Source organism: Procambarus clarkii, chromosome 32, assembly GCF_040958095.1.
Source record: "Procambarus clarkii isolate CNS0578487 chromosome 32, FALCON_Pclarkii_2.0, whole genome shotgun sequence".
NCBI lineage: Eukaryota > Metazoa > Arthropoda > Malacostraca > Decapoda > Cambaridae > Procambarus > Procambarus clarkii.
Window position 1 is genome coordinate 9,080,088 of NC_091181.1, and position 8,042 is coordinate 9,088,129.

The following is an 8,042-nucleotide window of genomic DNA, read 5'->3' on the forward strand; positions in this document are numbered from 1 at the left end:
TCTATCAAGTACCTCCTGACTAAGGCATGATTGATGAACAATGTCACTACATATTGCGGATATAACAACCAAAAGTCCGTTTACTCTGTGCGGGGTTTCTGGCGATCACGCGGTAGATGAATATCACTTACAAAGTTCACTTCTATTTAATTCCACGATACTCCTCCTCACGATACCGGATTCTAACTTCAGCACACCCGGGATGATGGCACGAGGATAGAGATTGACTTTAATGTCTTTGCAGGCGATTTTTTCCGATGCTTGGCAAAGCAAAGAAAATTGCGGCCTCTCCAAGCACAGACCCAGCAAGAATGATTTTGGTGCCAAGTGAGGGGCCTGCATCAGCCAGGACCCCTCAGCTCAACTCCACCAATCACAGACATGCATCTCAAGAAACCTGGTCCCTCGACGAATCACAACTTTTCCTTGAGATGTCGCTCCGTCAAGGCACGAGGGGGGCAAGTGGTGGGGGATCGACCAATGATCGTTGACCCCCCCCCCTCTCTCTCTTTCTTCTAAGCTTGTTCCTGAAATTCACTTGAAATAAATTCATGGCTAATATCTTTTCTTACAGACATGTAAGAGCGACCACTGTAGCTTTGTTGGAAAGCTTTTGTCAAGGGATGTCCGTAGACACCCATCAATAGTGTTTAGGTTCAGTACTTCTCAAACCTGTGCCCAGTGCACACCCACCTGTCCTGTACACACTCACAACAGTGCACAAGGGAGCTGGAAAATCCCCCTCCTAACACCGAGGTCCTACCTTGTCTTAGGTCCACGAGCGGTGGCCTACTTGAGAGTGGGCATTGCTGCTCTACGGGAAACAAAGACAGAGGCCTAGCTGCCTCAGGATTGATTATAAACCAATCCACAATTTGAAGTTTGAAAGATTTTATTAAATATCTGTGCCGAAAATAGTCAGGAGTGCTGTCGGGTATTAGTTTTAAGAGTCAGACTACTTGCCAATACTTTTGTACAGTTTGTGGCTGAGTCGTCATAGTACTGGTCACACCTAGGAGCATGGAGGCCCTGGCTGACCTTCAGGGGTCAAGAATTTTCTGATGTATGTTGGCTTGGGGACCATTCAAGCTTGATGCATATATATTTCTAATATTATTATTATTGTTATTGTTTTATTCTTATTCTTATTATTGTATTATTATTATTTTTTATGTATGGTTTAATAAGGCCGAATTAGTTGCGTTGTTGATCTTATAATTTATGCTTTCTACGCTTCTAACTATTTTCTTACTCTCGGGATTAAGAAGGTGTATGGGGAATTTTCCCAGCAGGAATTTACTTGTTTATTTATTATTAAAATTTTTTTTTATCCACTTACGTTAATCGGTGATTAATAATTGAGAATGAACTGTATATTTAAATGTGGACTATATTTTAAAAAGTGGACTGTATATAAAGATTTTCCTGCTAGGTGTTGTCATATTCACAAGTTTGGTGGGTATATGTGCGTAGCCTATCACAAAAATGCATGGGTAATAGTAATAAACTGTTGAATGTTAATTCTACTATTAAATGGGTTAGTCAAATAAAACTATTTCTTATCTAATGAGTTGACATGGCATGGTAATAGGCACTGGCATCCTTCAGTCACGTGTGTGGGATGGCGTTGAATAGGGCCCTAATGGTGACCGTGAAAGTCTCATGTTGCGACATGTTGACTTCATGATATTTCCTTCTCTCTTGAACTGCACTTGCCGAGTAACTTATCAGTAGTAAACTGCTACCACGATACATATCATATATTTAGAGAGAAATTCAATAATTGAGACAAGGCTTACCCGTTTCCGGTAAGGCATCATAACCAGACTACAAAATAATCAATACTACTGGGCAATTAATTGATATATCTTACTAGTAGACCAGGTACAATACTTCCCAATGTAACGAAATTGTGGGTTGAGTGGACCTCTATGGTTCTTATATCACGAAATTCGCGAGAAGTATTTATTATACGTGCTAGTATTTATTATACGTGCTATAGTATTGATAGTTAATGAGAAGTTTTTATTTTATTTTTACATGCAAGCATACTTATAAGTACAATAAAAGGAAAGAAATACAACATAGAACAGAACAAAATAACAAAGCACAAACGTACAAAAACAGAAAGGAACAAATGCACTAAACACAAAAATGCCGGCCGGAAGGGCCGACCACAAAACAACAATAATTACAAACAAAACACAACAATTAAGTTAAACACAGCGGAATACAATTACAGAAATAACACACCAAAGCATTAAATATACAGAACAAGGCTACCAGCACCGCAAACACACACGGAGTGGCACCAACACAAAACGAAAATAATAATAATAATAAGAAGAAAGGAATACAAGTATACAACAAACAAAAAGAAAAGCACATTGGCAAAACACGACAAAAAGGATAAACCCAGACCGGGTCACGCCAACAGCCTGAAGGGCACTCAACACTACACAAACACCATCATAAAAACATAGAACCACAAAGCATAACATAAGCACATGACACCCAAAACCAGACACACACACAAACCAAACCCCGGACCGCACAGGAACCGGACACACACACACAAGCAACACAAATAAACCCACAACCACAAACCGGAGCACGCAGGAACCGGGAAACAAACCCGCCCCACCCACACACACACACCCGACCCGCACCCCACAACCATGTACACAAATGGAAACAACCCACAACACACAATACACAAAGGAATCATGAGTGAGGAATACATTTCTCAGAGAAAGGACCATTCGTCTCCGCAGCCCAAGGATACTTTCGCTTGTAGGCCTCCCAAATCAAATATTCCCTGTCGGTAGGGGGACGATCCCCCTGCTGCCATGGGCCCTTCATAAACTCGTGAACCTCCAGACCAGGCGGAAACGGCCACTCCTTAAGCTCACCGACGCAAGTCGCATAACGAAGCTGGGGAGCGCAAACCACGTCCTTTGAGGTAGCAGACGACACCGAAGAAGCGTACGAGGGCTGCCGAGACGGCCGCGACGCCGTACTTACAGGAGCAGGGGACAATCGACGAGATGGTAACGCCTCCACCGAGACCGCAGGAGACACTGAAGAGATGGCCGGAGACATAAGAGGCGTCGAGACCGCAGCCGATGAAATGGGGAACGAGGAAGGGGTTATAGAACCCCCAGAGTGAGCAGCCTTTTTCAACACCATCACCAGGCCACCCCGCTCACCACGAACCTCAGCAGGGGGAACCACCCCCCCACAAAGAACCGGAGCCATCCGATGCAGGCGACGCACCCGAAGCAGGAACCGCAGACACCATATCTGAAGTGGAGGCCGAAACACCGGCACTGGCATCCTCAGGCAAATGCACCTCCGCCGTCACCGTAGTATGCAACGCAACCGGAGCCACCCCTCCGGTGCCGGCAGATCCACAAGCGTCGAAGTCGCCAACGTTTGCCCATGCTGAAGATGAACGCCGGGAACGCTTAGGCTCTGGCCGCACATCATCAGACCTAGAGGCTGACTCAGAGACACGTGCAACACAAACCGGGCAAACCGATGCACGTCGCAGAACGGCAGCATCCTCAAACACATGGGGCACCAGGCCAGGCACAGGAGGAAGCGCCAGATCCACCCCATCACCCAGCACAGTCGGAACAGACGGCGAGGGTGCAGGGACAGGGTCAGACGCAGCAGAGGACGAACTGGAGGACGGGGGATTCGAGCAGAAGGCAGTCTGAAGAACCCCAGGGACACTAGTCGGAGCAGGACGATCACCCTGCGACGACACAACCTCCGGAGGAGAGGCGACAACAACAGGCGGCGCAACAGGTGGCACAGGGGGCACACCCGCGGCTGAAGAGACGTCCACATCCACCGAATCCTCCTCCACAGGAAGCGGCGGAAAATCCTCCTCACTGAAGAGGTTCACGAGTGCAACGGCAGGCACAGAACAGTCAGCAGCCTGATGGCTCAAGAGGCCACAACGATAACACGTCCTAGGCTGGCGGGCGTAAAACACCCGAACGTAGTAACCCATAAGACGCACAGAGGACGGAATATCTTCCCGGAGCCTCATGCCCAGGGTGCGAATGTTAGTCCTCACACCCTTAAGTGGACTGGAAGGCACCACGGTCACCCGCACACTAACCACTGCGCCAAACTGGCTGAAGTACCACCGTAGCAGACCCTCCGGAAACTCCAATGGAGCCCCATTCACACTGACGTAAGTGAGGGCACCACTCCGATCAGAGAGGGTCACAGTGCCCGCACCATCCGGCAGGGGTAATGTCCGCCCCTCGTATCGACGGAGAAAGTCTCGATACGCCAATTCCTCCGTGAACTTCACTATCGCTCGACGTGCCGTCACCAGCTCGACTCCATAAATGCTTATCACAGGGATATGAAGCAACTCACACACCAGCGCTATCTCTGGGTACCCAGCCCGGCCGGAAAATTCGAGGCCCACAGACTGAGCCCGCAGTACTGGGGTGAGAGGGACCCCCATCGTGAACTCCACGTCAGCACAGGCGGGCAGAGACACACGCCCATAATCGGCCAAAATGGCAAACAACCACCAACTGCCAGAGAGAGCAGTGAACACGTCCACCCTCCACGACAGCTAGCAGTCCACTCAGTGAATGAGAAGTGGTACGTGTTAGCGTCTAGTCATCCATGGCACAATGGCGTCGTTTGGCGTCTTCTTCCCCAACTCGGCTGTTGACGCAATCATCAGCATGGTTCAGAATTCGGCATTATCGACTTAGGTAAGTAGCCCTTAGATTTGTTTGTTATTTAATCAAGTCCAGTTCTAAAGAGTACTTTTTTTTATCAAATTTAACTATTAGACCTGAGGTTTTATGATTTCACAAGAGAAATATTGTGTGTAAATAGCAGATTTTCTTATGTGGCAACATCCTATTTTCTTTGAGAAGCCACTAAACATAGTTCCTTCAGTGATTCTCTTAAGATTATTAGTGGGTTAGTACGATTAGTATGTTCTTGACATAACCATTTTGGTTTGGTATGTTAGAGGTTAATAATTTCGTATGTTCCTGACACAACAGCATTTCCTTTGTGCCAGGTTTAAATATAGTGGGTCAAAAATTTTCCGACAGATCAATCAAGTTACTGAAATTCATGGTAAAGAAACTAGTGATTATTAGAGGGGTTTATTTTCTACAACATTTCGTTCCACTCTGGAACATCTTCAAGTAAGGAATGAATATACAAGGTGCCAATATATCGTAAAAACATATGTGGAAGAGGTGAAGCCTCCTACGGTGAAGAGAAGGTTGGAAGGAATCTAGGGGTATTCAAACATGAGGTAAGGAATAGAGGAATAATGAGGATGGATGCCAATCAAACACTGGGTAAGGCGTGGGCGGGAGGACTTGGTAGAGTTGTCTGGTGCTGTATAGTGAGGTCTGGATCTGAGCGTAGGCAAGGTATGGAAGTATTACTCTGAATATTTAAGGTGGGTCTTTTTTTCTTTTATGAATATAGCTTTCGGTGTTTACAGTCTTTTCTGGTCAGCTGTGGATGCCCAGATTGTTGTATTATCCAGCATCATGTTACTAATGAATGTTGTGTTATGTACGCTATGCGTATAGTTTTTAGCAGTACCAGCTTAAAGATGGCATGTCAGCCTTCTCGAAAGTTTTGTGGTGGTCATACCAGTATCAGTAGATTGAAGGTGGCACCTTTCATTGGGGCGTGGAAATTGGTATACCTCGTTTTTTTTCTGGAAAAGAGCTTTGTATATTGGGGCTGTTCTTAAGTATTAAATCATCAGTCCTTCTTTTGCAGTAAATAATAAATTCCAGTCTGTGGTATGGGCTGTCTGTTTCAGTTTTGGGCTTTCTTTAGTTTTGTATTGTGAGCTATTAGTGGATTTGTAATAAGGTTTTATGGGAGGGGTTGTTTGCTGTTGTTTGTTCTCTGTTATACTCTCTCCCTCCCTCACATGCCCTCTACCTCTCTCCCTCCCTCCCTCCTTCCTTCCTTCCTCCTTCTTTCCTTCCTTCCTTCCTTCCTTCCTTCCTTCCTTCCTTCCTTCCTTCCTTCCTTCCTTCCTTCCTTCCTTCCTTCCTTCCTTCCTTCCTTCCTTCCTTCCTTCCTTTCTTCCTTCCTTCCTTCCTTCCTTCCTTCCTTTTCCATTTTCTCTTACAGCTGGCAAAAGACACTAGAGTAACAGTCAACGTTATCAACGTTGAATCAAAGTATAAAACAGCTGAACAGAATTGCTTTAAGCATATGAACAATTAAAGACTCATTTCACACTTCAAAGGAGTCTCTGGGATTCGGGATATTAAAGGATGAGGCGAATGGGTTGACACCAGCCACCCTACGACTCGCCCTATGACCCGCCCTAAGATCCACCCTACGACCCGACCTATGACCCGCCATAAGACCTGCCCTACGACCCACCCTATGACCGACTTACGACCTTCCCTACGACCCGCCCTACTACCTGCCCTATGACTCACCCTACGGTCCACCCTACGACCCGCCCTATGACCTGACCTACGTCCCACTGTACGACACGCCCTACGACCTACCTTACGACCCGCCCTACGACCAACCCTACGACCTGCTCTACGACCCGACCTACGACCAACCCTACGACCTGCCCAACGTCCCACTCTACGACCCTCCCTACGACCTGTCCTACAATCCTCCCAACGTCTCGTCTTTAGACCCACCCCACGAGCCTGTCTAAGACCTGCCCTTAGACCCTCCCTACGAGCCTCCCTACGACCTGCCCTTCACCCTCCCTACGAGCCTCCCTACGACTTGCCTTTTACCCTCCCTACGAGCCTCCCTACGCTTTGCCCTTCATCCTCCCTACGTCCTGCCCTTCACCCTCCCAACGAGCCTCCCTACGACCTGCCCTTCACCCTCCCTACAAGCCTCCCTACGACCTGCCCTTCACCCTCCCTACAAGCCTCCCTACGACTTGCCCTTTACCCTCCCTATGACCTGCCCTTCACCCTCCCTGCGACCTGCGCTTCGATCCTCCCTACAAGCCTCCCTACGACTTGCCCTTCACCCTCCCTACAAGCCTCCCTACGACCTGCCCTTCACTATCCCTACGAGCCTCCCTACGACCTTCCCTTCACCCTCCCTACAAGCCTCCCTACGACCTGCCCTTCACCCTCCCTACGAGCCTCCCTACGATTTGCCCCTTCATCCTCCCTACCACTTGCCCTTCACCCTCCCTACAAGCCTCCCTACGACCTGCCCTTCACTATCCCTACAAGCCTCCCTACGACCTGCCCTTCACCCTCCCTACAAGCCTCCCTACGACCTGCCCTTCACCCTCCCTACGAGCCTCCCTACGACTTGCCCTTTACCCTCCCTACGAGCCTCCCTACGACCTGCCCTTCACCCACCCTACGACCTGCCCTTCACCCTCCCTACGACCTGCCCTTCACCCTCCCTACGACCTGCCCTTCACCCTCCCTACAAGCCTCCCTACGACCTGCCCTTCACCCTCCCTACAAGCCTCCCTACGACTTGCCTTTCACCCTCCCTACGAGCCTCCCTACGACCTGCCCTTCACCCTCCCTACAAGCCTCCCTACGACCTGCCCTTCACTATCCCTACGAGCCTCCCTACGACCTTCCCTTCACCCTCCCTGCGACCTGCCCTTCACCCTCCCTACAAGCCTCCCTATGACTTGCCCTTCACCTTCCCTACGACCTGCCCTTCACCCTCCTTACAAGCCTCCCTACGACCTGCCCTTCACCTTCCCTACGACCTGCCCTTCACCCTCCTTACAAGCCTCCCTACGACCTGCCCTTCACCCTCCCTGCGACCTGCCCTTCACCCTCCCTACGACCTGCCCTTCACCCTCCCTACAAGCCTCCCTACGACCTGCCCTTCACCCTCCCTGCGACCTGCCCTTCACCCTCCCTACAAGCCTTCCTACGACCTGCCCTTCACCCTCCCTACGACCTGCCCTTCACCCTCCCTACGACCTGCCCTTCACCCTCCCTACGACCTGCCCTTCACCCTCCCTACGACCTGCCCTTCACCCTCCCTACGACCTGCCCTTC